Here is a 9,531-nt window from a genome sequence, read left to right as displayed (position 1 = left end):
ATGCCAGTTTGGGCGTTTAACTCCAATTTTTATGCCAGTTCCAGCGTTAAACGCTGGGAATTCTGAAGCTGATATGCAACGCCGGTTTGGGCCATCAAATCTCAGGCAAAGTATGGATTATTATACATTTCTGGAAAGCCCAGGATGTCTACTTTCCAACGCCATTGAGAGCGCGCCAATTGGGCTTCTTTAGCTCCAGAAAATCCACTTCGAGTGCAGGGAGTCAGAATCCAACAGCATCTGCAGTCCTTTTCAGCCTCTGAATCAGATTTTTGCTCAGGACCCTCAATTTCAGCCAGAAAATACCTGAAATCACAGAAAAACACACAAACTCAAAGTAAAGTCCAAAAAAGTGAATTTTAACTAAAAACCAATAAAAATAAGGTAGAAACTAATTAAAACATACTAAAAACATACTGAAAACAATGCCAAAAAGCGTATAAATTATCCGCTCATCAGCCACTTATCCTATCTCGGCCACAAGAAGGAGAACCACTTGTATTGTATCTCACAGTAGAAAGCCGGGCAATAGCCTCAGCATTAGTAAGAGAAGACGAAAGTGGACAACAACCTGTTTACTTCATCAGCAAAGCACTGCAGGGATCCGAGCTGAACTATCAGAAGATAGAAAAATTCGCCTATACTCTCATCATAACATCTCGACGACTCCGCCCATACTTCCAGGCTCACACCATTAAGGTTCGAACCAACCAGCCTATAAAAGGGATACTGCAGAAAACAGATCTAGCCGGCAGAATTTTACAGTGGGCAGTCGAGCTATCCGAGTTCGACCTACAATACGAAGCTCAGACGGCAATCAAATCACAGTACCTGGCCGACTTCGTCGTAGAATTCACAGACACCTTGGAAACCCCCTACAGAATGGAATCTCTACGTAGACGGCTCTTCGGATAAAACCGGAAGCGGCGCAGGTGTGATAATAGAAAGCAACCAAGGAACCCAGGTAGAGCTCTCCCTCAAGTTTGGGTTCCCGGCCTCAAACAACCAGGCAGAATATGAGGCGTTACTAGCTGGTTTGAAGCTGGCTAAGGAAGTGGGAGCTCAAAAACTCAACATCTGTAGTGATTCACAAGTAATCACATCATAAATAACAGGGAGCTACCAAGCCAAAGATCCCACCATGAAAAAGTATTTGGATAAAACCAAGGAACAGCTTGGACAAATTGGGGAATATAAGATCTGCCACATACCCCGCGAAAAAAATGCCTGAGCTGATGCACTCTCAAAACTAGCCAGCACCAAACCAGGGGGCAACAATAGAAGTCTCATCCAGGAAATGTTACAGAACCCGTCAATTGTAGAAGAGGAAAAAATCCTAGCTATAACAAGTCTGGACCAAGGATGGATGACCCCCATAATCAACTACCTCAAAATAGGAACGCTCCACACAGAAGAAAAGGAGGCAAAGAGGTTAAAAAGGGAGGCACAGTACTACACCATCATAAACAACATCCTGTACAAAAGAGGGATATCGATACCACTACTAAAGTGTGTACCGACCTCTAACACAAAAGAAGTTCTAGAAGAAGTGCATGGTGGTTGTTGTGGCAATCATCTCGGAGCACGAGCTCTCGCCAAAAAGGTACTCAGGGCAGGATTCTACTGGCTAACCCTACAGAAAGAGGCTATAGAATTCGTAAAGACATGCCCACCATGCCAGAAGCACGCCAACTTCCACATCGCCCCACCAGAAGAGCTTATCAGCGTAACCTCACCCTGGTCATTCGCAAAATGGGGGCTCGATCTTCTCGGACCCTTTCCCCAGGGATCAGGACAAGTAAAATTCCTCATAGTCGGAGTAGACTATTTCACAAAATAGATCGAGGCAGAACCTTTAGCCAACGCCGCTGCTCAAAGAAGCCGGAAATTCCTGTACAGGAACATTGTCACAAGGTTTGGGGTCCCACACTCCATCACCACGGACAATGGTACCCAATTCACGGATGCAGGTTTCAAGAGACTAGTCGCTGATTTAAATATAAAACATCAGTTTACGTCCGTCGAGCACCCTCAAGCCAACGGACAGGCTGAAGCAGCTAACAAAGTCATATTGGCTGGGCTGAAATGAAGACTACAAGAGGCAAAGGGAGCTTGGGCCGAGGAGCTCCCAAAAGTCCTATAGGCATATCGAACAACGCCACACTCCACCACAAACGAATCACCATTTCGATTGGCATATGGAGTGGAGGCAATGATCTCAGTAGAAATCTTGGAAGGATCCCCCAGAGTAGTCCTCTACAATGAGGAAGCCAACACACAACTTCAGAGAGAAGAGCTCGACTTGTTACCCGAAATCCAGGAAAGAGCTCAGATCAGGGAAGAACCTCTAAAGCGCCGAATGGCTTCCAGATATAATCAAAAGGTAGTACCAAGAAGTTTTGCAAAGAATGATCTCGTCCTAATCCGAAATGATATCGGAACAACTCGACCAGGAGAAGAAAAGCTGGCAGCAAACTGGAAAGGACCCTACTGAGTTGTAGAAGTACTTGGAAAGGGCTACTATAGACTGTCCAAACTCGACGGGCGAGAACTTCCCAGGTCATGGCACGCCTGCAACCTAAGAAGGTACTACAGTTAGAAAAGATAAAAGATCTCATCATTGGATGCACTCTTTTTCCTTAAAAGGTTTTTTAATGAGGCGCCAAGTTGAGACTCAGACTATCCCATGTGTATATATTTGCACTTTTTCTTTAAATAAAATACATTTTAGATATTCTACAAAGATTTCAAGACGCATTAATCTGAAGCATTCATTGTCTGATTATAAAGCAACAGATCGGCAGAAAGTGAAAAATAATTTCACTGCACGATCAAGATAAAGACAAACCGTCCGATAAAGGTGAAAACGCGATTCACCCAAAGGACGATCTAGAAACGACAACCACTTTCTACAAATCGGCAAAGATGAATACAGAATAATGTAAGAAGTTATCAAAAGTGATCTAAAAAAGAACCTGACGAGGTCTTACGGATCGCTAAAATAATAACTTAAAGACTGGCCGATATTAAGAAATCGGACCAAATCAACCCAAGTTATAAGTAAACCCTGGAAAGAGGTCTGGCCAACCCTATTAAAGAGGATTACTTTAACTTAGAAGGGCCCGACATGAGACGGCCCAAAAAGAAAAAGCTACAAAGTAGTCCCTGAAAGAGATCTGATAAAGATCCAAAAAAGAGGACTACAAAGATAGCTTAGAAAGAGACCGACATAACCAAGTCGGACTCCTTCTCTAAAAAGAAAAGCTACAAAGTAGTCCCTGAAAGAGATCTAATAAAGATCCAAAAAAGAGGACTACAAAGATAGCTTAGAAAGAGACCGACATAACCAAGTCGGACTCCTTCTCCAAAAAGAAAAGCTACAAAGTAGTCCCTGAAAGGAATCTGATAAAGATCCAAAAAAGAGGACTACAAAGATAGCTTAGAAAGAGACCAACATAACCAAGTCGGACTCCTTCTCCAAAAAGAAAAGCTACAAAGTAGTCCCTGAAAGAGATATGATAAAGATCCAAAAAAGAGGACTACAAAGATAGCTTAGAAAGAGACCGACATAACCAAGTCGGACTCCTTCTCCAAAAAGAAAAGCTACAAAGTAGTCCCTGAAAGAAATCTAATAAAGATCCAAAAAAGAGGACTACAAAGATAGCTTAGAAAGAGATCGACATAACCAAGTCGGACTCCTTCTCCAAAAAGAAAAGCTACAAGGTAGTCCCTGAAAGAGATCTGATAAAGATCCAAAAAAGAGGACTACAAAGATAGCTTTGAAAGAGACCAGATATCACGAAGTCGAACCCTTCCTATAAAGTTACAAAAGTAATCCCTGAAAAGAGATTCGACAAAGATCCGAAAAGAGGAATATAGAGATAACTTATAAAAAGTCGACAGACTACCAAAACAAGTCGGAGGACCAACTTAAAAATCGGTGATAGATCAACAGAACTACAAGAAAGAGTGAGAAAACTGAAAGACAAGTTGGACCCACACAACCATAACCTCAAAAGGGTGCAAGCTACAAACAATAAAACAAATCCGAAGAGGTTGAGCGGCAAGAAGAAGTGATGCCAAGTCAAGTGAGGAAAACATGATGCAAGCTACGAAATTATAAAGCTTCAGAGGCAACCAAAATGTACCTCAAAAGCTAGCAAAAACATTTTTGTTTTGAAGTTGCTAGGCAAGCAACTAAAAAAGTGTCAAACAATTAAACAAAACAAATAAAGTTTAGATGCCCACAAGCCGGGCCAACTACATAAATAACCAGAATAAATAGACTAAGGATCAGAAGACTTTCTAGCGGCATCAGGCCGAGGAGACGGAGGGCGAGTCTGGAGAGGAACAACATCCACGGTTCCATCCTCCTGGTTCAGGATCTGGCAATCAGGGTTGGGCACAACTGGAGGAGCGGAAGAGTTTGACACCTTGGCGGGAAACACAGGGGGAGGTCTAACATCACCATCATCTTCATTATCAGGGACAATCTTGCCATCCTTGACAACATTGTCCAAACTGAAGAGAGTCAGGTCGGCCTCGAGAGCAATCACCCGAACTTGTTCTTTCAAGTTCTCGTAAGCAGCAGTCACGCTGCCAATAAGATGACCTTGAAGATCAGAATAATCAACTCGGGCATTCTCCAACTCCTCTCTCAGGCGCAACACCTCCTGATAAGTTGTCACATAACTATCCTTGTGTCTCATAGCCGTGTCCTCAGCTAGCCTCACAGAAGCCGCCAGAGAAGTGGAACTCCCCTTCTCATTCTCCAAATCTTTTTTCAATTTGGCCATTTTCACCTCCAGCTCCTCCTTCAAACCCCTCATCCGGTCGAACTCCCGTTTTGCCTCCTCCATAAACTCCTTGGTGGCATGGATGGGAAGATCTTGAGCTGCTCGATATAGGGCCGCCCCCATGTGGGCCAACTTGATACCGCTCCAAGCAATATAATCAAAATGACGAAGAATCGATATGTCACTCATAGGGAGGACACCATAAGGGGCAATTTGTTGATCCACAAACTCGACGACATCAAAGTCAGGAGCATCAAGGTTGAAAGGCTCAACAGTCTTTTGTTTCTTACTAGGAGGAACACCAGAATCTACAGCAGAGGACTGAGGAGGCTCGACCAGACGAGCCCGAGGAGTAGGGATCACCTTCTTCGGATCAGGAGAATTCGGCACAGGAGGCACCGTTGGAACCTGAGAAGATCCCTCTCCGGCCACCTTGGCCGAGATGTTTAAAGCAGTAGTTGCCTTTTTCGCCTTCTTGTAAGCCTTCATAGAATCATTATTTTTCGACATCTCTGAAAAGCCAGAATCAACCACAAAAGAAAAGTTACAACATAGGAGAAGAAAAGCTTAGGAGCAAGTATAAAAACAAATCAGACAGTACCCAAAGCAGTTCGAACCAAAGATAGATCACTCAAGAATCTCCTCGTATCCAGATGGGGAGGTTTCCCCCACAAATCTTCAAGAACAACTACGAAGGCCCGCTCAACCTCGTTAAGCATCTCCCACGTATAACGTGGCACTCTCACATTCCTCTGCCACTCTAGAGGAAAAGCGGGCTCATCATTTTCATCGAGAAAAAAAGGACGAAGCCCCTCAACAGCACGAACCCGGAAGAAATAGTTCTTAAAATCTTTAAACGATTCATCATACATGGCAAACACTTTATGCCCCTGAGCTGATCTGAAAGAGACCCAGAAAGCTTTCTTTTTCGAGGAACCCCCGGGCTTGGCCGAGACAAAAAGATAAAGGAAAAGAGTTTCAGAAGGTATTATGCCCAACTCTTGGCAAAGTAATTGAAATATTTTGACAAAACCTCAGGAATTTGGGTGAAGCTGGGACGGAGCAATATTACATGACCATAACAAGTTAGATTCAAAAGCAGTAAAAGAAAAAGTAACGTTTAGTTGGCTGAAGAAGTATTCGTAAGCATAGAAGAAGGGACGCTCCCCCTCGTTGGAAGTCGGAAAACAAACTCTCTCATCAGAATCGGGAGCAACAAGCTCGTAATCCCCCTCATGGGCACTATCACCGCAGATCCTATGGCGCTTCCTCAGCTCTGTGCAAAATTCAGCATCCACAACAGAAACACACAACAAAACAAGGGAGTCCAGCCAATCGGACATCCCCTCAGGAACTCTGGAAGACACCTCTACAATGTTATTGCGAGAAGACATGAGGCCAACTAAACCCTACAAATAAGAAAAGAAGATGGCGTTACTAAACACATCTCGGACACAGGAGAAAACAACTCGACCAAAAGGACGTAGGCAAATACATAGAAAAGGAAAACCCCAAGACTCAAACCAACCAGAAGCTCTGGGGTATCCTTTGAAGGCAGAAACGGAGCATTGGTTCAGGAAATTCCTACAGCTTACCTCTTAGCACTCATCAAACAAAGGAAAGAAGGTTTCAAAAAGTGCAAAGGAAGCAAAAAGTCATTATCTCTTCTACAGTCTACCAGCAAAAAGTCCAGTCATACATCAAAAATTGCCGAAGCAGAAAAACATAAAAAATACAACCTTTTTTAGAACCAAGCAAAGCAACCTTCAAATAAAGCAAGAAATAGACTTCCCTAAGAAGAACGGTATCAGTATAGAAACAACAAAGAACATGCAAAACCCTACAAGCATCAAGCAGAGGCAAAAATCATGCAGAAGACAAAGAAAACTTCCAGAACGCACATTTCAATAGCAAAAGGGCACAAAGAAAAAAGAAAGATCCAAACCTTCTTTAAAGAAGGATCAAATTCGAAACCTCCATAAGTAAAGAAAAAGTACGAAACGGGACTAACCTGAAGAATGAAAAGCATCGAGGAGAAAATAGAGGGGCGCAGAAATGAAAGCTGCCCAGAAAAATCGCCGAACGAACGCCGCAACACAGAAAAACAGACGCAAATGAAAAACAGAAAATGAAGGAAGCAGAGAAAGAAGTTACGAAAAGAGCGAGGGAGAGAAACCATTTCTGGGTTTTCAAAATCAAAACAAAAGCCAAAAGGGAAACGGAGCAATTAATGTAAAATTTTAATGAAGGCATTAAACCCTCGCACGTTCCCAAAGCGCTGATGTAAAAGCGGGTGCTTTTAGAGGAAAACGTTCTACATTCAATGGCTTCTACAAAGGAATCGACAAAATGCTTGAGTTCGGCTTCACTAGAAAGACCGAAGTCAAGAACTCGACCTCAAAAAGAAGACCGAGCTCAAGTAGAGGCACTGTTCATACCCTGGGTCGAGCTATCCGACCCGGGATGATCGACGACAAAGCGACCGACCTCTTTAGGTCTGACTAGCCGACCTCTTCTCAAAGAGCTCGGCCAAATCTACAGGAGAGCCCAGAAAAGGGCCCAAATTAAGGAACGCGACCCAAATCCGAAGGCAGTCCAAGCCTGATAGAGATAAGGGCGGTTCCCTTGAAAATAAGCTGACCTCAACCCAAAGATAAAGATAAGATAGGATAACTAACTTATCTTATCCAAAAGGTCACTCTACAACCATTATAAATACACTGGAGCACCCAGGTATAACTCATACTCTGATTCTACATAAAACCTGCTTAATACCCTTGCTAACTTAAGCATCGGAGTCCCTTGCAGGTACCCCCCACCCTCCGGTGGCGAAGGATCAGCAGTGAAGCCAGTCCAACAAGTCAGACACAACAGCTCCGGCCGACTCCTACCAGCCGGACACGTCAGCACCGACCAGTACAGAAGATCTCATCCGAGATCGACCTCCAGTTTCAAGTAACCCTCGGAACACTACCCATAAGGGTTTCAAAATGTTTCAAATGGATGTTAAATGTGCTTTCCTTAATGGCTTTATTGATAGAGAAGTGTATGTGGCTCAACCCCCCGGTTTTGAAGATAAAGAGTTTCCAAATCATGTTTTCAAACTAACTAAGGCTCTTTATGGTCTTAGACAAGCTCCAAGAGCTTGGTATGAAAGGCTTAGTGTTTTCTTGTTGGAAAATCAATTTCAAAGGGGTACCACCAACACTACTCTATTTATTAAAGCATCTAATGATGATATACTCCTTGTTCAAGTTTATGTTGATGACATTGTATTTGGATCGGCCAATGTATCCTTGTGTGAAGAGTTTGGAAAACTTATGACTAGTGAGTTTGAGATGAGTTTAATGGGAGAGCTAACTTTCTTTCTTGGCCTCTAAGTCAAACAAACTCCTAGTGGTACTTTTATTCACCAAGGAAAGTATGCAAAAGAACTTATCAAAAAGTTTGGCCTAGAAAATTCCAAACCAATGGGTACACCAATGCATCCTAACACAAAACTTGAAAAAGATGATGATGGCCAAGATGTGGATGAAACAAGGTATAGAGGAATGATAGGTTCACTTATGTACCTTACCTCCTCTCACTACAAGAAAAACATACATTCAGGTACACTTGAAAAGTGTAGCCAAAAGTGAAAAAAAAATGATGCCTTAGGCTACGGCTACGCTTTTTGGGGTGATTCCTATTCGGCCGTTGCCTATTCTCAAAGGCTACGCTTATCAGCACCAAGGGCTACGCTTTTCAAGTGATGCTGTTCAGGACCAAAGGCTACGCTTTTCAGCTTCCATTTTTACCAGAATAGGCTATGCTTTTCAACGCTACTGCATCACTTGTAAAACGTAGCCGCATTGTATATTATAGCTACTCTATATAAGTGTAGCCCTAGGTCCTTTTTTTTAATTTTCTGTATAACCATAGCTACTCTATATAAGTGTAGCCTTAGGTTCTTCATTATTTTTTTTTTTAATTTTCTATATGTATATAATATTCTAATAATTTTTTATACAACATAATATTTAATAATATTATTACATATATAATTTTACATTTTTAATTAAATGAGTTAAATATTATAAAATAAAATTATGTTGAAGGAAATGACTAGGCTACTTACAAATATTCTTTTGATCATTCTCGCGACACATGAAGAAAACAAAATCATAGAACCGAATGAATTCTGAAAAGTCTGCCTGGCAACAGCAACAAATGAAGCACCTGTTCCAATTGCAAGTATTAGATTAAAGATTAAAAATACAAGAAAACAAACTTGTTGCTTTTCTATTATTCTCATTAAAGCTGAATGCTAAATTCACAAAATCATGCCAATCAGCTTAATTTCAAGTGCAAAAGGGAAAAACGGCGTTGTCTCAAAGAGTAAAGTGAGAATCATCAACCTAAATTGTAAAATTAAAAATGAATTGAGACAGATATATCAATTTTGCACCAATATCCCAAATGCAAAAGGAAAAACCATAAAGTAAATAAAACTGTGCTCTTTCCACTGTTATTTAATCATGTCACTCAATCAAACACAACACAATAAAACAAAACAAAAAAATTTTTTGGGGGTACCAATAATGGTAGAAAAAACCATAGAAGCTGGAAAACAACATAACTAAGGGTAAATTAAATAAACAAAGAAAGAAAAGAAAAGAACGTTGCTCACAAAAGCTAAATAGAATTGAGGGTGTATTATTGAAAAGATATATGTATAGTTAACTAGTCTAGCCAT

This window comes from Arachis duranensis, chromosome 4 (assembly GCF_000817695.3).
Source record: "Arachis duranensis cultivar V14167 chromosome 4, aradu.V14167.gnm2.J7QH, whole genome shotgun sequence".
NCBI classification, from domain to species: Eukaryota; Viridiplantae; Streptophyta; class Magnoliopsida; order Fabales; family Fabaceae; genus Arachis; species Arachis duranensis.
This window is presented reverse-complemented; position numbering follows the sequence as displayed.